The 19,094-nt window shown below is 46.3% G+C and overlaps 23 non-coding genes across 23 annotated transcripts; all 23 read right to left on the reverse strand.

Annotated features, from left to right (window-relative positions):
• Window positions 1–1,635: 1,635 nt before the first annotated feature.
• On the reverse strand, window positions 1,636–1,707 carry trnae-uuc (transfer RNA glutamic acid (anticodon UUC)). Its single transcript has one exon. It is a non-coding gene; the product is annotated as a tRNA-Glu (tRNA).
• A 370-nt stretch (window positions 1,708–2,077) lies between these two features.
• On the reverse strand, window positions 2,078–2,159 carry trnal-aag (transfer RNA leucine (anticodon AAG)). The gene has a single exon. It is a non-coding gene; the product is annotated as a tRNA-Leu (tRNA).
• Window positions 2,160–3,200: 1,041 nt separating this feature from the next.
• On the reverse strand, window positions 3,201–3,272 carry trnae-uuc (transfer RNA glutamic acid (anticodon UUC)). The gene has a single exon. It is a non-coding gene; the product is annotated as a tRNA-Glu (tRNA).
• A 370-nt stretch (window positions 3,273–3,642) lies between these two features.
• Window positions 3,643–3,724, reverse strand: trnal-aag (transfer RNA leucine (anticodon AAG)). Its single transcript has one exon. It is a non-coding gene; the product is annotated as a tRNA-Leu (tRNA).
• A 1,041-nt stretch (window positions 3,725–4,765) lies between these two features.
• Window positions 4,766–4,837, reverse strand: trnae-uuc (transfer RNA glutamic acid (anticodon UUC)). Its single transcript has one exon. It is a non-coding gene; the product is annotated as a tRNA-Glu (tRNA).
• Window positions 4,838–5,207: 370 nt separating this feature from the next.
• trnal-aag (transfer RNA leucine (anticodon AAG)) lies at window positions 5,208–5,289 on the reverse strand. The gene has a single exon. It is a non-coding gene; the product is annotated as a tRNA-Leu (tRNA).
• A 1,041-nt stretch (window positions 5,290–6,330) lies between these two features.
• Window positions 6,331–6,402, reverse strand: trnae-uuc (transfer RNA glutamic acid (anticodon UUC)). The gene has a single exon. It is a non-coding gene; the product is annotated as a tRNA-Glu (tRNA).
• A 369-nt stretch (window positions 6,403–6,771) lies between these two features.
• Window positions 6,772–6,853, reverse strand: trnal-aag (transfer RNA leucine (anticodon AAG)). The gene has a single exon. It is a non-coding gene; the product is annotated as a tRNA-Leu (tRNA).
• A 1,041-nt stretch (window positions 6,854–7,894) lies between these two features.
• trnae-uuc (transfer RNA glutamic acid (anticodon UUC)) lies at window positions 7,895–7,966 on the reverse strand. The gene has a single exon. It is a non-coding gene; the product is annotated as a tRNA-Glu (tRNA).
• A 369-nt stretch (window positions 7,967–8,335) lies between these two features.
• On the reverse strand, window positions 8,336–8,417 carry trnal-aag (transfer RNA leucine (anticodon AAG)). The gene has a single exon. It is a non-coding gene; the product is annotated as a tRNA-Leu (tRNA).
• A 1,041-nt stretch (window positions 8,418–9,458) lies between these two features.
• On the reverse strand, window positions 9,459–9,530 carry trnae-uuc (transfer RNA glutamic acid (anticodon UUC)). The gene has a single exon. It is a non-coding gene; the product is annotated as a tRNA-Glu (tRNA).
• Window positions 9,531–9,899: 369 nt separating this feature from the next.
• On the reverse strand, window positions 9,900–9,981 carry trnal-aag (transfer RNA leucine (anticodon AAG)). The gene has a single exon. It is a non-coding gene; the product is annotated as a tRNA-Leu (tRNA).
• A 1,041-nt stretch (window positions 9,982–11,022) lies between these two features.
• trnae-uuc (transfer RNA glutamic acid (anticodon UUC)) lies at window positions 11,023–11,094 on the reverse strand. Its single transcript has one exon. It is a non-coding gene; the product is annotated as a tRNA-Glu (tRNA).
• Window positions 11,095–11,464: 370 nt separating this feature from the next.
• On the reverse strand, window positions 11,465–11,546 carry trnal-aag (transfer RNA leucine (anticodon AAG)). The gene has a single exon. It is a non-coding gene; the product is annotated as a tRNA-Leu (tRNA).
• Window positions 11,547–12,587: 1,041 nt separating this feature from the next.
• On the reverse strand, window positions 12,588–12,659 carry trnae-uuc (transfer RNA glutamic acid (anticodon UUC)). Its single transcript has one exon. It is a non-coding gene; the product is annotated as a tRNA-Glu (tRNA).
• Window positions 12,660–13,028: 369 nt separating this feature from the next.
• trnal-aag (transfer RNA leucine (anticodon AAG)) lies at window positions 13,029–13,110 on the reverse strand. Its single transcript has one exon. It is a non-coding gene; the product is annotated as a tRNA-Leu (tRNA).
• A 1,041-nt stretch (window positions 13,111–14,151) lies between these two features.
• Window positions 14,152–14,223, reverse strand: trnae-uuc (transfer RNA glutamic acid (anticodon UUC)). Its single transcript has one exon. It is a non-coding gene; the product is annotated as a tRNA-Glu (tRNA).
• A 369-nt stretch (window positions 14,224–14,592) lies between these two features.
• Window positions 14,593–14,674, reverse strand: trnal-aag (transfer RNA leucine (anticodon AAG)). The gene has a single exon. It is a non-coding gene; the product is annotated as a tRNA-Leu (tRNA).
• Window positions 14,675–15,715: 1,041 nt separating this feature from the next.
• Window positions 15,716–15,787, reverse strand: trnae-uuc (transfer RNA glutamic acid (anticodon UUC)). The gene has a single exon. It is a non-coding gene; the product is annotated as a tRNA-Glu (tRNA).
• A 369-nt stretch (window positions 15,788–16,156) lies between these two features.
• trnal-aag (transfer RNA leucine (anticodon AAG)) lies at window positions 16,157–16,238 on the reverse strand. The gene has a single exon. It is a non-coding gene; the product is annotated as a tRNA-Leu (tRNA).
• A 1,041-nt stretch (window positions 16,239–17,279) lies between these two features.
• trnae-uuc (transfer RNA glutamic acid (anticodon UUC)) lies at window positions 17,280–17,351 on the reverse strand. Its single transcript has one exon. It is a non-coding gene; the product is annotated as a tRNA-Glu (tRNA).
• Window positions 17,352–17,721: 370 nt separating this feature from the next.
• trnal-aag (transfer RNA leucine (anticodon AAG)) lies at window positions 17,722–17,803 on the reverse strand. The gene has a single exon. It is a non-coding gene; the product is annotated as a tRNA-Leu (tRNA).
• A 1,041-nt stretch (window positions 17,804–18,844) lies between these two features.
• trnae-uuc (transfer RNA glutamic acid (anticodon UUC)) lies at window positions 18,845–18,916 on the reverse strand. Its single transcript has one exon. It is a non-coding gene; the product is annotated as a tRNA-Glu (tRNA).
• Between the last annotated feature and the right edge of the window lie 178 nt (window positions 18,917–19,094).

A 19,094-nucleotide genomic window follows, 5' to 3' on the forward strand; every position in this document is an offset into this window, starting at 1 on the left:
GATCTAGTAGAGTCTGAACTGTCTACAGCTTTGTGAGGCAAAGTAAATAAGCTGTGTGAGAGTGCAACGGGGCAGCGTGCCTGTTTCACACAGGGCACTAATGACTACAGAGGGCGGATAGAGGGCATGGAGCAACACACAGGCGCACATATGAAGCCAGGACAGCTGAAAAACATGAGCTACACTGGAGACCAAAGATGGTTTCTTTACGCCAAAACTGAGCTCATGATGCACACATACAAATAAAAGCTCTGAACGTACAAGTACACAAAGGCAGTTTGGAAAAAATTTGCAAATAGCCCTTGAAAGGCATTCTGAGAACACACGTGGAGCAGGGACAGCAGATGCTGACTCGAACATATTTTTTTTTTCACCGTTTAAAATAATCCTTTGGAGTTTTTTTTAAATGAAGTTTATGTTTGATTGGTTTCTTTTAGGTCTCCTTTGGTTTTCTTTTTGAAAAGGGTCCAGGCGTTGCTTCAAGTACAAATATTTCTGATGTTTTATTGGATGAGGATGCAGGACTTTTTTTTCCAACAAAAAATGTCCCTCTAATCACGGACATGAAAGAAAAGCCTGAAAGGAAATCATACATTGCACCTATGAGAAAAAAGAGAATCTTGATAACTAAATGAGAGTTTAATGGATGCTTCAGGTTAATGTTACCCTCTTGTGCTATCTTTAAACTCTCCACGGCTATTACAGCGATTTAAGAGAATATATGCTGAGAATATAATGCTTTTCACTTTGCTGCAGTGATGTAGAAGTACACAAATTGGTCTGTATGTCTGTGGATGTGTTTTCTGTGTTGTTTAGGAAAAAGAAACAAAAATAAAATGAGATAAATAGCCAAGCATTGTGAAGTCTTTCTACAGACTGGATTTCGACTGTTAATTTGGTTGGAGAAAGGAAGAGCCAGAAATGAGATTCTTTGCATCTCTATGTTGCATTTTCAGTGGTTAAAATGTTTTATTACACATCAAAGTCACATCGTAAGAAATCTTACATTAAGTATATCTGCAAAAAAAAAAAACTAGTCGAACTAAAACTACTTGAAAAAAAACTGATTGACAATGTTAGTAAGTTTGCACTTAGCCAGGGGTTGGCTGGCTTTCCTTATGTTTCCCTCTGCAATCACAGCACTGAAAGATGGTGAAACATGTACCCTTAGTCCTGCTCCCTCCGTTCAAAGATGGCCATTTGCTTTTCACATAAATGGCCTCCTTGACTCCCCGCTCACACTATCCTACCTCCCCGCCCAGAATGTGTACATCCTCATCAGTAGAAGAGCGGCCACTGAACTGTAGGTCTAAACAGACTGCTGAGAACTGGCCTGACCAGCTAGCTGTTTTGTGTCGTGACATGCGCTTAGCCAGGTTTTGGCTGGTTTTCCTGTTTCCTTCATGGCAATCCTAAGGGGAAGAGGGAAAAGTCTGTATTCTGCTCCTGCTTGGAGAGTATTGACTGGAGGTTGCAAATGGGTATGCAGTGCTGCACTAAGAAGCTCCTTGTGATTGCTTTGTTCACTAGCACATTGTCAAAAGGCAACAGGTACCTGCCAATAACCATCCCCATTTATCCCAGTAGAGGAATAACACACGGTACACCTTGGCTTAGGGAAACATTAAAGACATGTTCCCATACCGGGAGTTGAACCCGGGCCGCCTGGGTGAAAACCAGGAATCCTAACCGCTAGACCACATGGGAGTGAGGTGCTTGCACACCACTGTAGTGAAATCAAGGACACTTTTGTAACTCTGCAGTCATGGTGAGTGCAACACAGCACCACCTTAACCACTCCCCCACTGGCTGCAGGTTCTGGTTAAAAGCAGTAACTAGTCAGGGATGACACCATGAGTGAAAACCAACAAATTAACTTGAAAACTGGTGGGAAAATTCTGCAAGTTGTTAAGACTTCAAAGCCCTCCATCAAAAGATTTACTCTTGAGCTGATTCCTGCAAGTTGGACTTGGCATACGTGTGGCAACAGAATTTAATCTCCATGCCATGTAGGACTTTCCATTTATTGGCAAGACATGAAACCCAACACCAAGGGAACTTTGCAGCTACATCTGCGTGGCAGCAGTGGGATTCGAACCCACGCCCCCGAAGAGACTGGAGCCTTAATCCAGCACCTTAGACCGCTCGGTCATGCTACCACTACAACTAGCAGCCTCCTAGCCAAGTACTAGACGGTAAAACTTGAAAAGGTGCAGCACAAACTAGAAGCCCAGAACATTCAGCAATGCTCTTAATGTTGTAGGAAAGAAATGGTCTCCTACTTCACTGAGTGTTTTTGGACAGGATGGCATCTGCCTGCCCTGGGTAAGATCCTATTGCAGCAATGAGATTTCAACCCACACGTGTGAAGAGCCCAAAGCCTTAACCCAGGTCCTTAGACCTCACAACCTAACACCTTACAATGCGGTGGACTTGAAGCACACTTGAGTGGCATGTAGTTACAGCAGGGAAACAGCAAAGCTTGCAAAGGTGTAACACAAACTGGAACGAGTTTCTTCAACTTCATAAACAGTACCTTTGCATAATACCCAAAACTGATTAACAATGGTGATCAGTTTGTTTGCACTGATTAACAATGGGCTGTTGGCTCACTTTCATCATCATTCACATGCAAATTGCCACAACCATTGATCAATGGACAGGATTACCATTCACAGAGAGTTGGGGAATGGCTGCAATCACAGCACTGAAAGATGGTGAAACATGTACCCTTAGTCCTGCTCCCTCCGTTCAAAGATGGCCATTTGCTTTTCACATAAATGGCCTCCTTGACTCCCCGCTCACACTATCCTACCTCCCCGCCCAGAATGTGTACATCCTCATCAGTAGAAGAGCGGCCACTGAACTGTAGGTCTAAACAGACTGCTGAGAACTGGCCTGACCAGCTAGCTGTTTTGTGTCATGACATGCGCTTAGCCAGGTTTTGGCTGGTTTTCCTGTTTCCTTCATGGCAATCCTAAGGGGAAGAGGGAAAAGTCTGTATTCTGCTCCTGCTTGGAGAGTATTGACTGGAGGTTGCAAATGGGTATGCAGTGCTGCACTAAGAAGCTCCTTGTGATTGCTTTGTTCACTAGCACATTGTCAAAAGGCAACAGGTACCTGCCAATAACCATCCCCATTTATCCCAGTAGAGGAATAACACACGGTACACCTTGGCTTAGGGAAACATTAAAGACATGTTCCCATACCGGGAGTTGAACCCGGGCCGCCTGGGTGAAAACCAGGAATCCTAACCGCTAGACCACATGGGAGTGAGGTGCTTGCACACCACTGTAGTGAAATCAAGGACACTTTTGTAACTCTGCAGTCATGGTGAGTGCAACACAGCACCACCTTAACCACTCCCCCACTGGCTGCAGGTTCTGGTTAAAAGCAGTAACTAGTCAGGGATGACACCATGAGTGAAAACCAACAAATTAACTTGAAAACTGGTGGGAAAATTCTGCAAGTTGTTAAGACTTCAAAGCCCTCCATCAAAAGATTTACTCTTGAGCTGATTCCTGCAAGTTGGACTTGGCATACGTGTGGCAACAGAATTTAATCTCCATGCCATGGAGGACTTTCCATTTATTGGCAAGACATGAAACCCAACACCAAGGGAACTTTGCAGCTACATCTGCGTGGCAGCAGTGGGATTCGAACCCACGCCCCCGAAGAGACTGGAGCCTTAATCCAGCACCTTAGACCGCTCGGTCATGCTACCACTACAACTAGCAGCCTCCTAGCCAAGTACTAGACGGTAAAACTTGAAAAGGTGCAGCACAAACTAGAAGCCCAGAACATTCAGCAATGCTCTTAATGTTGTAGGAAAGAAATGGTCTCCTACTTCACTGAGTGTTTTTGGACAGGATGGCATCTGCCTGCCCTGGGTAAGATCCTATTGCAGCAATGAGATTTCAACCCACACGTGTGAAGAGCCCAAAGCCTTAACCCAGGTCCTTAGACCTCACAACCTAACACCTTACAATGCGGTGGACTTGAAGCACACTTGAGTGGCATGTAGTTACAGCAGGGAAACAGCAAAGCTTGCAAAGGTGTAACACAAACTGGAACGAGTTTCTTCAACTTCATAAACAGTACCTTTGCATAATACCCAAAACTGATTAACAATGGTGATCAGTTTGTTTGCACTGATTAACAATGGGCTGTTGGCTCACTTTCATCATCATTCACATGCAAATTGCCACAACCATTGATCAATGGACAGGATTACCATTCACAGAGAGTTGGGGAATGGCTGCAATCACAGCACTGAAAGATGGTGAAACATGTACCCTTAGTCCTGCTCCCTCCGTTCAAAGATGGCCATTTGCTTTTCACATAAATGGCCTCCTTGACTCCCCGCTCACACTATCCTACCTCCCCGCCCAGAATGTGTACATCCTCATCAGTAGAAGAGCGGCCACTGAACTGTAGGTCTAAACAGACTGCTGAGAACTGGCCTGACCAGCTAGCTGTTTTGTGTCGTGACATGCGCTTAGCCAGGTTTTGGCTGGTTTTCCTGTTTCCTTCATGGCAATCCTAAGGGGAAGAGGGAAAAGTCTGTATTCTGCTCCTGCTTGGAGAGTATTGACTGGAGGTTGCAAATGGGTATGCAGTGCTGCACTAAGAAGCTCCTTGTGATTGCTTTGTTCACTAGAACATTGTCAAAAGGCAACAGGTACCTGCCAATAACCATCCCCATTTATCCCAGTAGAGGAATAACACACGGTACACCTTGGCTTAGGGAAACATTAAAGACATGTTCCCATACCGGGAGTTGAACCCGGGCCGCCTGGGTGAAAACCAGGAATCCTAACCGCTAGACCACATGGGAGTGAGGTGCTTGCACACCACTGTAGTGAAATCAAGGACACTTTTGTAACTCTGCAGTCATGGTGAGTGCAACACAGCACCACCTTAACCACTCCCCCACTGGCTGCAGGTTCTGGTTAAAAGCAGTAACTAGTCAGGGATGACACCATGAGTGAAAACCAACAAATTAACTTGAAAACTGGTGGGAAAATTCTGCAAGTTGTTAAGACTTCAAAGCCCTCCATCAAAAGATTTACTCTTGAGCTGATTCCTGCAAGTTGGACTTGGCATACGTGTGGCAACAGAATTTAATCTCCATGCCATGGAGGACTTTCCATTTATTGGCAAGACATGAAACCCAACACCAAGGGAACTTTGCAGCTACATCTGCGTGGCAGCAGTGGGATTTGAACCCACGCCCCCGAAGAGACTGGAGCCTTAATCCAGCACCTTAGACCGCTCGGTCATGCTACCACTACAACTAGCAGCCTCCTAGCCAAGTACTAGACGGTAAAACTTGAAAAGGTGCAGCACAAACTAGAAGCCCAGAACATTCAGCAATGCTCTTAATGTTGTAGGAAAGAAATGGTCTCCTACTTCACTGAGTGTTTTTGGACAGGATGGCATCTGCCTGCCCTGGGTAAGATCCTATTGCAGCAATGAGATTTCAACCCACACGTGTGAAGAGCCCAAAGCCTTAACCCAGGTCCTTAGACCTCACAACCTAACACCTTACAATGCGGTGGACTTGAAGCACACTTGAGTGGCATGTAGTTACAGCAGGGAAACAGCAAAGCTTGCAAAGGTGTAACACAAACTGGAACGAGTTTCTTCAACTTCATAAACAGTACCTTTGCATAATACCCAAAACTGATTAACAATGGTGATCAGTTTGTTTGCACTGATTAACAATGGGCTGTTGGCTCACTTTCATCATCATTCACATGCAAATTGCCACAACCATTGATCAATGGACAGGATTACCATTCACAGAGAGTTGGGGAATGGCTGCAATCACAGCACTGAAAGATGGTGAAACATGTACCCTTAGTCCTGCTCCCTCCGTTCAAAGATGGCCATTTGCTTTTCACATAAATGGCCTCCTTGACTCCCCGCTCACACTATCCTACCTCCCCGCCCAGAATGTGTACATCCTCATCAGTAGAAGAGCGGCCACTGAACTGTAGGTCTAAACAGACTGCTGAGAACTGGCCTGACCAGCTAGCTGTTTTGTGTCGTGACATGCGCTTAGCCAAGTTTTGGCTGGTTTTCCTGTTTCCTTCATGGCAATCCTAAGGGGAAGAGGGAAAAGTCTGTATTCTGCTCCTGCTTGGAGAGTATTGACTGGAGGTTGCAAATGGGTATGCAGTGCTGCACTAAGAAGCTCCTTGTGATTGCTTTGTTCACTAGAACATTGTCAAAAGGCAACAGGTACCTGCCAATAACCATCCCCATTTATCCCAGTAGAGGAGTAACACACGGTACACCTTGGCTTAGGGAAACATTAAAGACATGTTCCCATACCGGGAGTTGAACCCGAGCCGCCTGGGTGAAAACCAGGAATCCTAACCGCTAGACCACATGGGAGTGAGGTGCTTGCACACCACTGTAGTGAAATCAAGGACACTTTTGTAACTCTGCAGTCATGGTGAGTGCAACACAGCACCACCTTAACCACTCCCCCACTGGCTGCAGGTTCTGGTTAAAAGCAGTAACTAGTCAGGGATGACACCATGAGTGAAAACCAACAAATTAACTTGAAACTGGTGGGAAAATTCTGCAAGTTGTTAAGACTTCAAAGCCCTCCATCAAAAGATTTACTCTTGAGCTGATTCCTGCAAGTTGGACTTGGCATACGTGTGGCAACAGAATTTAATCTCCATGCCATGGAGGACTTTCCATTTATTGGCAAGACATGAAACCCAACACCAAGGGAACTTTGCAGCTACATCTGCGTGGCAGCAGTGGGATTCGAACCCACGCCCCCGAAGAGACTGGAGCCTTAATCCAGCACCTTAGACCGCTCGGTCATGCTACCACTACAACTAGCAGCCTCCTAGCCAAGTACTAGACGGTAAAACTTGAAAAGGTGCAGCACAAACTAGAAGCCCAGAACATTCAGCAATGCTCTTAATGTTGTAGGAAAGAAATGGTCTCCTACTTCACTGAGTGTTTTTGGACAGGATGGCATCTGCCTGCCCTGGGTAAGATCCTATTGCAGCAATGAGATTTCAACCCACACGTGTGAAGAGCCCAAAGCCTTAACCCAGGTCCTTAGACCTCACAACCTAACACCTTACAATGCGGTGGACTTGAAGCACACTTGAGTGGCATGTAGTTACAGCAGGGAAACAGCAAAGCTTGCAAAGGTGTAACACAAACTGGAACGAGTTTCTTCAACTTCATAAACAGTACCTTTGCATAATACCCAAAACTGATTAACAATGGTGATCAGTTTGTTTGCACTGATTAACAATGGGCTGTTGGCTCACTTTCATCATCATTCACATGCAAATTGCCACAACCATTGATCAATGGACAGGATTACCATTCACAGAGAGTTGGGGAATGGCTGCAATCACAGCACTGAAAGATGGTGAAACATGTACCCTTAGTCCTGCTCCCTCCGTTCAAAGATGGCCATTTGCTTTTCACATAAATGGCCTCCTTGACTCCCCGCTCACACTATCCTACCTCCCCGCCCAGAATGTGTACATCCTCATCAGTAGAAGAGCGGCCACTGAACTGTAGGTCTAAACAGACTGCTGAGAACTGGCCTGACCAGCTAGCTGTTTTGTGTCGTGACATGCGCTTAGCCAGGTTTTGGCTGGTTTTCCTGTTTCCTTCATGGCAATCCTAAGGGGAAGAGGGAAAAGTCTGTATTCTGCTCCTGCTTGGAGAGTATTGACTGGAGGTTGCAAATGGGTATGCAGTGCTGCACTAAGAAGCTCCTTGTGATTGCTTTGTTCACTAGAACATTGTCAAAAGGCAACAGGTACCTGCCAATAACCATCCCCATTTATCCCAGTAGAGGAATAACACACGGTACACCTTGGCTTAGGGAAACATTAAAGACATGTTCCCATACCAGGAGTTGAACCCGGGCCGCCTGGGTGAAAACCAGGAATCCTAACCGCTAGACCACATGGGAGTGAGGTGCTTGCACACCACTGTAGTGAAATCAAGGACACTTTTGTAACTCTGCAGTCATGGTGAGTGCAACACACACCACCTTAACCACTCCCCCACTGGCTGCAGGTTCTGGTTAAAAGCAGTAACTAGTCAGGGATGACACCATGAGTGAAAACCAACAAATTAACTTGAAAACTGGTGGGAAAATTCTGCAAGTTGTTAAGACTTCAAAGCCCTCCATCAAAAGATTTACTCTTGAGCTGATTCCTGCAAGTTGGACTTGGCATACGTGTGGCAACAGAATTTAATCTCCATGCCATGGAGGACTTTCCATTTATTGGCAAGACATGAAACCCAACACCAAGGGAACTTTGCAGCTACATCTGCGTGGCAGCAGTGGGATTCGAACCCACGCCCCCGAAGAGACTGGAGCCTTAATCCAGCACCTTAGACCGCTCGGTCATGCTACCACTACAACTAGCAGCCTCCTAGCCAGGTACTAGACGGTAAAACTTGAAAAGGCGCAGCACAAACTAGAAGCCCAGAACATTCAGCAATGCTCTTAATGTTGTAGGAAAGAAATGGTCTCCTACTTCACTGAGTGTTTTTGGACAGGATGGCATCTGCCTGCCCTGGGTAAGATCCTATTGCAGCAATGAGATTTCAACCCACACGTGTGAAGAGCCCAAAGCCTTAACCCAGGTCCTTAGACCTCACAACCTAACACCTTACAATGCGGTGGACTTGAAGCACACTTGAGTGGCATGTAGTTACAGCAGGGAAACAGCAAAGCTTGCAAAGGTGTAACACAAACTGGAACGAGTTTCTTCAACTTCATAAACAGTACCTTTGCATAATACCCAAAACTGATTAACAATGGTGATCAGTTTGTTTGCACTGATTAACAATGGGCTGTTGGCTCACTTTCATCATCATTCACATGCAAATTGCCATAACCATTGATCAATGGACAGGATTACCATTCACAGAGAGTTGGGGAATGGCTGCAATCACAGCACTGAAAGATGGTGAAACATGTACCCTTAGTCCTGCTCCCTCCGTTCAAAGATGGCCATTTGCTTTTCACATAAATGGCCTCCTTGACTCCCCGCTCACACTATCCTACCTCCCCGCCCAGAATGTGTACATCCTCATCAGTAGAAGAGCGGCCACTGAACTGTAGGTCTAAACAGACTGCTGAGAACTGGCCTGACCAGCTAGCTGTTTTGTGTCGTGACATGCGCTTAGGCAGGTTTTGGCTGGTTTTCCTGTTTCCTTCATGGCAATCCTAAGGGGAAGAGGGAAAAGTCTGTATTCTGCTCCTGCTTGGAGAGTATTGACTGGAGGTTGCAAATGGGTATGCAGTGCTGCACTAAGAAGCTCCTTGTGATTGCTTTGTTCACTAGCACATTGTCAAAAGGCAACAGGTACCTGCCAATAACCATCCCCATTTATCCCAGTAGAGGAATAACACACGGTACACCTTGGCTTAGGGAAACATTAAAGACATGTTCCCATACCGGGAGTTGAACCCGGGCCGCCTGGGTGAAAACCAGGAATCCTAACCGCTAGACCACATGGGAGTGAGGTGCTTGCACACCACTGTAGTGAAATCAAGGACACTTTTGTAACTCTGCAGTCATGGTGAGTGCAACACAGCACCACCTTAACCACTCCCCCACTGGCTGCAGGTTCTGGTTAAAAGCAGTAACTAGTCAGGGATGACACCATGAGTGAAAACCAACAAATTAACTTGAAACTGGTGGGAAAATTCTGCAAGTTGTTAAGACTTCAAAGCCCTCCATCAAAAGAATTACTCTTGAGCTGATTCCTGCAAGTTGGACTTGGCATACGTGTGGCAACAGAATTTAATCTCCATGCCATGGAGGACTTTCCATTTATTGGCAAGACATGAAACCCAACACCAAGGGAACTTTGCAGCTACATCTGCGTGGCAGCAGTGGGATTCGAACCCACGCCCCCGAAGAGACTGGAGCCTTAATCCAGCACCTTAGACCGCTCGGTCATGCTACCACTACAACTAGCAGCCTCCTAGCCAAGTACTAGACGGTAAAACTTGAAAAGGTGCAGCACAAACTAGAAGCCCAGAACATTCAGCAATGCTCTTAATGTTGTAGGAAAGAAATGGTCTCCTACTTCACTGAGTGTTTTTGGACAGGATGGCATCTGCCTGCCCTGGGTAAGATCCTATTGCAGCAATGAGATTTCAACCCACACGTGTGAAGAGCCCAAAGCCTTAACCCAGGTCCTTAGACCTCACAACCTAACACCTTACAATGCGGTGGACTTGAAGCACACTTGAGTGGCATGTAGTTACAGCAGGGAAACAGCAAAGCTTGCAAAGGTGTAACACAAACTGGAACGAGTTTCTTCAACTTCATAAACAGTACCTTTGCATAATACCCAAAACTGATTAACAATGGTGATCAGTTTGTTTGCACTGATTAACAATGGGCTGTTGGCTCACTTTCATCATCATTCACATGCAAATTGCCACAACCATTGATCAATGGACAGGATTACCATTCACAGAGAGTTGGGGAATGGCTGCAATCACAGCACTGAAAGATGGTGAAACATGTACCCTTAGTCCTGCTCCCTCCGTTCAAAGATGGCCATTTGCTTTTCACATAAATGGCCTCCTTGACTCCCCGCTCACACTATCCTACCTCCCCGCCCAGAATGTGTACATCCTCATCAGTAGAAGAGCGGCCACTGAACTGTAGGTCTAAACAGACTGCTGAGAACTGGCCTGACCAGCTAGCTGTTTTGTGTCGTGACATGCGCTTAGCCAGGTTTTGGCTGGTTTTCCTGTTTCCTTCATGGCAATCCTAAGGGGAAGAGGGAAAAGTCTGTATTCTGCTCCTGCTTGGAGAGTATTGACTGGAGGTTGCAAATGGGTATGCAGTGCTGCACTAAGAAGCTCCTTGTGATTGCTTTGTTCACTAGAACATTGTCAAAAGGCAACAGGTACCTGCCAATAACCATCCCCATTTATCCCAGTAGAGGAATAACACACGGTACACCTTGGCTTAGGGAAACATTAAAGACATGTTCCCATACCGGGAGTTGAACCCGGGCCGCCTGGGTGAAAACCAGGAATCCTAACCGCTAGACCACATGGGAGTGAGGTGCTTGCACACCACTGTAGTGAAATCAAGGACACTTTTGTAACTCTGCAGTCATGGTGAGTGCAACACAGCACCACCTTAACCACTCCCCCACTGGCTGCAGGTTCTGGTTAAAAGCAGTAACTAGTCAGGGATGACACCATGAGTGAAAACCAACAAATTAACTTGAAAACTGGTGGGAAAATTCTGCAAGTTGTTAAGACTTCAAAGCCCTCCATCAAAAGATTTACTCTTGAGCTGATTCCTGCAAGTTGGACTTGGCATACGTGTGGCAACAGAATTTAATCTCCATGCCATGGAGGACTTTCCATTTATTGGCAAGACATGAAACCCAACACCAAGGGAACTTTGCAGCTACATCTGCGTGGCAGCAGTGGGATTTGAACCCACGCCCCCGAAGAGACTGGAGCCTTAATCCAGCACCTTAGACCGCTCGGTCATGCTACCACTACAACTAGCAGCCTCCTAGCCAAGTACTAGACGGTAAAACTTGAAAAGGTGCAGCACAAACTAGAAGCCCAGAACATTCAGCAATGCTCTTAATGTTGTAGGAAAGAAATGGTCTCCTACTTCACTGAGTGTTTTTGGACAGGATGGCATCTGCCTGCCCTGGGTAAGATCCTATTGCAGCAATGAGATTTCAACCCACACGTGTGAAGAGCCCAAAGCCTTAACCCAGGTCCTTAGACCTCACAACCTAACACCTTACAATGCGGTGGACTTGAAGCACACTTGAGTGGCATGTAGTTACAGCAGGGAAACAGCAAAGCTTGCAAAGGTGTAACACAAACTGGAACGAGTTTCTTCAACTTCATAAACAGTACCTTTGCATAATACCCAAAACTGATTAACAATGGTGATCAGTTTGTTTGCACTGATTAACAATGGGCTGTTGGCTCACTTTCATCATCATTCACATGCAAATTGCCACAACCATTGATCAATGGACAGGATTACCATTCACAGAGAGTTGGGGAATGGCTGCAATCACAGCACTGAAAGATGGTGAAACATGTACCCTTAGTCCTGCTCCCTCCGTTCAAAGATGGCCATTTGCTTTTCACATAAATGGCCTCCTTGACTCCCCGCTCACACTATCCTACCTCCCCGCCCAGAATGTGTACATCCTCATCAGTAGAAGAGCGGCCACTGAACTGTAGGTCTAAACAGACTGCTGAGAACTGGCCTGACCAGCTAGCTGTTTTGTGTCGTGACATGCGCTTAGCCAAGTTTTGGCTGGTTTTCCTGTTTCCTTCATGGCAATCCTAAGGGGAAGAGGGAAAAGTCTGTATTCTGCTCCTGCTTGGAGAGTATTGACTGGAGGTTGCAAATGGGTATGCAGTGCTGCACTAAGAAGCTCCTTGTGATTGCTTTGTTCACTAGAACATTGTCAAAAGGCAACAGGTACCTGCCAATAACCATCCCCATTTATCCCAGTAGAGGAGTAACACACGGTACACCTTGGCTTAGGGAAACATTAAAGACATGTTCCCATACCGGGAGTTGAACCCGAGCCGCCTGGGTGAAAACCAGGAATCCTAACCGCTAGACCACATGGGAGTGAGGTGCTTGCACACCACTGTAGTGAAATCAAGGACACTTTTGTAACTCTGCAGTCATGGTGAGTGCAACACAGCACCACCTTAACCACTCCCCCACTGGCTGCAGGTTCTGGTTAAAAGCAGTAACTAGTCAGGGATGACACCATGAGTGAAAACCAACAAATTAACTTGAAACTGGTGGGAAAATTCTGCAAGTTGTTAAGACTTCAAAGCCCTCCATCAAAAGATTTACTCTTGAGCTGATTCCTGCAAGTTGGACTTGGCATACGTGTGGCAACAGAATTTAATCTCCATGCCATGGAGGACTTTCCATTTATTGGCAAGACATGAAACCCAACACCAAGGGAACTTTGCAGCTACATCTGCGTGGCAGCAGTGGGATTCGAACCCACGCCCCCGAAGAGACTGGAGCCTTAATCCAGCACCTTAGACCGCTCGGTCATGCTACCACTACAACTAGCAGCCTCCTAGCCAAGTACTAGACGGTAAAACTTGAAAAGGTGCAGCACAAACTAGAAGCCCAGAACATTCAGCAATGCTCTTAATGTTGTAGGAAAGAAATGGTCTCCTACTTCACTGAGTGTTTTTGGACAGGATGGCATCTGCCTGCCCTGGGTAAGATCCTATTGCAGCAATGAGATTTCAACCCACACGTGTGAAGAGCCCAAAGCCTTAACCCAGGTCCTTAGACCTCACAACCTAACACCTTACAATGCGGTGGACTTGAAGCACACTTGAGTGGCATGTAGTTACAGCAGGGAAACAGCAAAGCTTGCAAAGGTGTAACACAAACTGGAACGAGTTTCTTCAACTTCATAAACAGTACCTTTGCATAATACCCAAAACTGATTAACAATGGTGATCAGTTTGTTTGCACTGATTAACAATGGGCTGTTGGCTCACTTTCATCATCATTCACATGCAAATTGCCACAACCATTGATCAATGGACAGGATTACCATTCACAGAGAGTTGGGGAATGGCTGCAATCACAGCACTGAAAGATGGTGAAACATGTACCCTTAGTCCTGCTCCCTCCGTTCAAAGATGGCCATTTGCTTTTCACATAAATGGCCTCCTTGACTCCCCGCTCACACTATCCTACCTCCCCGCCCAGAATGTGTACATCCTCATCAGTAGAAGAGCGGCCACTGAACTGTAGGTCTAAACAGACTGCTGAGAACTGGCCTGACCAGCTAGCTGTTTTGTGTCGTGACATGCGCTTAGCCAGGTTTTGGCTGGTTTTCCTGTTTCCTTCATGGCAATCCTAAGGGGAAGAGGGAAAAGTCTGTATTCTGCTCCTGCTTGGAGAGTATTGACTGGAGGTTGCAAATGGGTATGCAGTGCTGCACTAAGAAGCTCCTTGTGATTGCTTTGTTCACTAGAACATTGTCAAAAGGCAACAGGTACCTGCCAATAACCATCCCCATTTATCCCAGTAGAGGAATAACACACGGTACACCTTGGCTTAGGGAAACATTAAAGACATGTTCCCATACCAGGAGTTGAACCCGGGCCGCCTGGGTGAAAACCAGGAATCCTAACCGCTAGACCACATGGGAGTGAGGTGCTTGCACACCACTGTAGTGAAATCAAGGACACTTTTGTAACTCTGCAGTCATGGTGAGTGCAACACACACCACCTTAACCACTCCCCCACTGGCTGCAGGTTCTGGTTAAAAGCAGTAACTAGTCAGGGATGACACCATGAGTGAAAACCAACAAATTAACTTGAAAACTGGTGGGAAAATTCTGCAAGTTGTTAAGACTTCAAAGCCCTCCATCAAAAGATTTACTCTTGAGCTGATTCCTGCAAGTTGGACTTGGCATACGTGTGGCAACAGAATTTAATCTCCATGCCATGGAGGACTTTCCATTTATTGGCAAGACATGAAACCCAACACCAAGGGAACTTTGCAGCTACATCTGCGTGGCAGCAGTGGGATTCGAACCCACGCCCCCGAAGAGACTGGAGCCTTAATCCAGCACCTTAGACCGCTCGGTCATGCTACCACTACAACTAGCAGCCTCCTAGCCAGGTACTAGACGGTAAAACTTGAAAAGGCGCAGCACAAACTAGAAGCCCAGAACATTCAGCAATGCTCTTAATGTTGTAGGAAAGAAATGGTCTCCTACTTCACTGAGTGTTTTTGGACAGGATGGCATCTGCCTGCCCTGGGTAAGATCCTATTGCAGCAATGAGATTTCAACCCACACGTGTGAAGAGCCCAAAGCCTTAACCCAGGTCCTTAGACCTCACAACCTAACACCTTACAATGCGGTGGACTTGAAGCACACTTGAGTGGCATGTAGTTACAGCAGGGAAACAGCAAAGCTTGCAAAGGTGTAACACAAACTGGAACGAGTTTCTTCAACTTCATAAACAGTACCTTTGCATAATACCCAAAACTGATTAACAATGGTGATCAGTTTGTTTGCACTGATTAACAATGGGCTGTTGGCTCACTTTCATCATCATTCACATGCAAATTGCCATAACCATTGATCAATGGACAGGATTACCATTCACAGAGAGTTGGGGAATGGCTGCAATCACAGCACTGAAAGATGGTGAAACATGTACCCTTAGTCCTGCTCCCTCCGTTCAAAGATGGCCATTTGCTTTTCACATAAATGGCCTCCTTGACTCCCCGCTCACACTATCCTACCTCCCCGCCCAGAATGTGTACATCCTCATCAGTAGAAGAGCGGCCACTGAACTGTAGGTCTAAACAGACTGCTGAGAACTGGCCTGACCAGCTAGCTGTTTTGTGTCGTGACATGCGCTTAGGCAGGTTTTGGCTGGTTTTCCTGTTTCCTTCATGGCAATCCTAAGGGGAAGAGGGAAAAGTCTGTATTCTGCTCCTGCTTGGAGAGTATTGACTGGAGGTTGCAAATGGGTATGCAGTGCTGCACTAAGAAGCTCCTTGTGATTGCTTTGTTCACTAGCACATTGTCAAAAGGCAACAGGTACCTGCCAATAACCATCCCCATTTATCCCAGTAGAGGAATAACACACGGTACACCTTGGCTTAGGGAAACATTAAAGACATGTTCCCATACCGGGAGTTGAACCCGGGCCGCCTGGGTGAAAACCAGGAATCCTAACCGCTAGACCACATGGGAGTGAGGTGCTTGCACACCACTGTAGTGAAATCAAGGACACTTTTGTAACTCTGCAGTCATGGTGAGTGCAACACAGCACCACCTTAACCACTCCCCCACTGGCTGCAGGTTCTGGTTAAAAGCAGTAACTAGTCAGGGATGACACCATGAGTGAAAACCAACAAATTAACTTGAAACTGGTGGGAAAATTCTGCAAGTTGTTAAGACTTCAAAGCCCTCCATCAAAAGAATTACTCTTGAGCTGATTCCTGCAAGTTGGACTTGGCATACGTGTGGCAACAGAATTTAATCTCCATGCCATGGAGGACTTTCCATTTATTGGCAAGACATGAAACCCAACACCAAGGGAACTTTGCAGCTACATCTGCGTGGCAGCAGTGGGATTCGAACCCACGCCCCCGAAGAGACTGGAGCCTTAATCCAGCACCTTAGACCGCTCGGTCATGCTACCACTACAACTAGCAGCCTCCTAGCCAAGTACTAGACGGTAAAACTTGAAAAGGTGCAGCACAAACTAGAAGCCCAGAACATTCAGCAATGCTCTTAATGTTGTAGGAAAGAAATGGTCTCCTACTTCACTGAGTGTTTTTGGACAGGATGGCATCTGCCTGCCCTGGGTAAGATCCTATTGCAGCAATGAGATTTCAACCCACACGTGTGAAGAGCCCAAAGCCTTAACCCAGGTCCTTAGACCTCACAACCTAACACCTTACAATGCGGTGGACTTGAAGCACACTTGAGTGGCATGTAGTTACAGCAGGGAAACAGCAAAGCTTGCAAAGGTGTAACACAAACTGGAACGAGTTTCTTCAACTTCATAAACAGTACCTTTGCATAATACCCAAAACTGATTAACAATGGTGATCAGTTTGTTTGCACTGATTAACAATGGGCTGTTGGCTCACTTTCATCATCATTCACATGCAAATTGCCACAACCATTGATCAATGGACAGGATTACCATTCACAGAGAGTTGGGGAATGGCTGCAATCACAGCACTGAAAGATGGTGAAACATGTACCCTTAGTCCTGCTCCCTCCGTTCAAAGATGGCCATTTGCTTTTCACATAAATGGCCTCCTTGACTCCCCGCTCACACTATCCTACCTCCCCGCCCAGAATGTGTACATCCTCATCAGTAGAAGAGCGGCCACTGAACTGTAGGTCTAAACAGACTGCTGAGAACTGGCCTGACCAGCTAGCTGTTTTGTGTCGTGACATGCGCTTAGCCAGGTTTTGGCTGGTTTTCCTGTTTCCTTCATGGCAATCCTAAGGGGAAGAGGGAAAAGTCTGTATTCTGCTCCTGCTTGGAGAGTATTGACTGGAGGTTGCAAATGGGTATGCAGTGCTGCACTAAGAAGCTCCTTGTGATTGCTTTGTTCACTAGAACATTGTCAAAAGGCAACAGGTACCTGCCAATAACCATCCCCATTTATCCCAGTAGAGGAATAACACACGGTACACCTTGGCTTAGGGAAACATTAAAGACATGTTCCCATACCGGGAGTTGAACCCGGGCCGCCTGGGTGAAAACCAGGAATCCTAACCGCTAGACCACATGGGAGTGAGGTGCTTGCACACCACTGTAGTGAAATCAAGGACACTTTTGTAACTCTGCAGTCATGGTGAGTGCAACACAGCACCACCTTAACCACTCCCCCACTGGCTGCAGGTTCTGGTTAAAAGCAGTAACTAGTCAGGGATGACACCATGAGTGAAAACCAACAAATTAACTTGAAAACTGGTGGGAAAATTCTGCAAGTTGTTAAGACTTCAAAGCCCTCCATCAAAAGATTTACTCTTGAGCTGATTCCTGCAAGTTGGACTTGGCATACGTGTGGCAACAGAATTTAATCTCCATGCCATGGAGGACTTTCCATTTATTGGCAAGACATGAAACCCAACACCAAGGGAACTTTGCAGCTACATCTGCGTGGCAGCAGTGGGATTTGAACCCACGCCCCCGAAGAGACTGGAGCCTTAATCCAGCACCTTAGACCGCTCGGTCATGCTACCACTACAACTAGCAGCCTCCTAGCCAAGTACTAGACGGTAAAACTTGAAAAGGTGCAGCACAAACTAGAAGCCCAGAACATTCAGCAATGCTCTTAATGTTGTAGGAAAGAAATGGTCTCCTACTTCACTGAGTGTTTTTGGACAGGATGGCATCTGCCTGCCCTGGGTAAGATCCTATTGCAGCAATGAGATTTCAACCCACACGTGTGAAGAGCCCAAAGCCTTAACCCAGGTCCTTAGACCTCACAACCTAACACCTTACAATGCGGTGGACTTGAAGCACACTTGAGTGGCATGTAGTTACAGCAGGGAAACAGCAAAGCTTGCAAAGGTGTAACACAAACTGGAACGAGTTTCTTCAACTTCATAAACAGTACCTTTGCATAATACCCAAAACTGATTAACAATGGTGATCAGTTTGTTTGCACTGATTAACAATGGGCTGTTGGCTCACTTTCATCATCATTCACATGCAAATTGCCACAACCATTGATCAATGGACAGGATTACCATTCACAGAGAGTTGGGGAATGGCTGCAATCACAGCACTGAAAGATGGTGAAACATGTACCCTTAGTCCTGCTCCCTCCGTTCAAAGATGGCCATTTGCTTTTCACATAAATGGCCTCCTTGACTCCCCGCTCACACTATCCTACCTCCCCGCCCAGAATGTGTACATCCTCATCAGTAGAAGAGCGGCCACTGAACTGTAGGTCTAAACAGACTGCTGAGAACTGGCCTGACCAGCTAGCTGTTTTGTGTCGTGACATGCGCTTAGCCAGGTTTTGGCTGGTTTTCCTGTTTCCTTCATGGCAATCCTAAGGGGAAGAGGGAAAAGTCTGTATTCTGCTCCTGCTTGGAGAGTATTGACTGGAGGTTGCAAATGGGTATGCAGTGCTGCACTAAGAAGCTCCTTGTGATTGCTTTGTTCACTAGAACATTGTCAAAAGGCAACAGGTACCTGCCAATAACCATCCCCATTTATCCCAGTAGAGGAATAACACACGGTACACCTTGGCTTAGGGAAACATTAAAGACATGTTCCCATACCGGGAGTTGAACCCGGGGCGCCTGGGTGAAAACCAGGAATCCTAACCGCTAGACCACATGGGAGTGAGGTGCTTGCACACCACTGTCGTGAAATCAAGGACACTTTTGTAACTCTGCAGTCATGGTGAGTGCAACACAGCACCACCTTAACCACTCCCCCACTGGCTGCAGGTTCTGGTTAAAAGCAGTAACTAGTCAGGGATGACACCATGAGTGAAAACCAACAAATTAACTTGAAAAC

Source organism: Astatotilapia calliptera, chromosome 3 (assembly GCF_964374335.1).
Source record: "Astatotilapia calliptera chromosome 3, fAstCal68.1, whole genome shotgun sequence".
In the NCBI taxonomy this organism is placed as follows: domain Eukaryota; kingdom Metazoa; phylum Chordata; class Actinopteri; order Cichliformes; family Cichlidae; genus Astatotilapia; species Astatotilapia calliptera.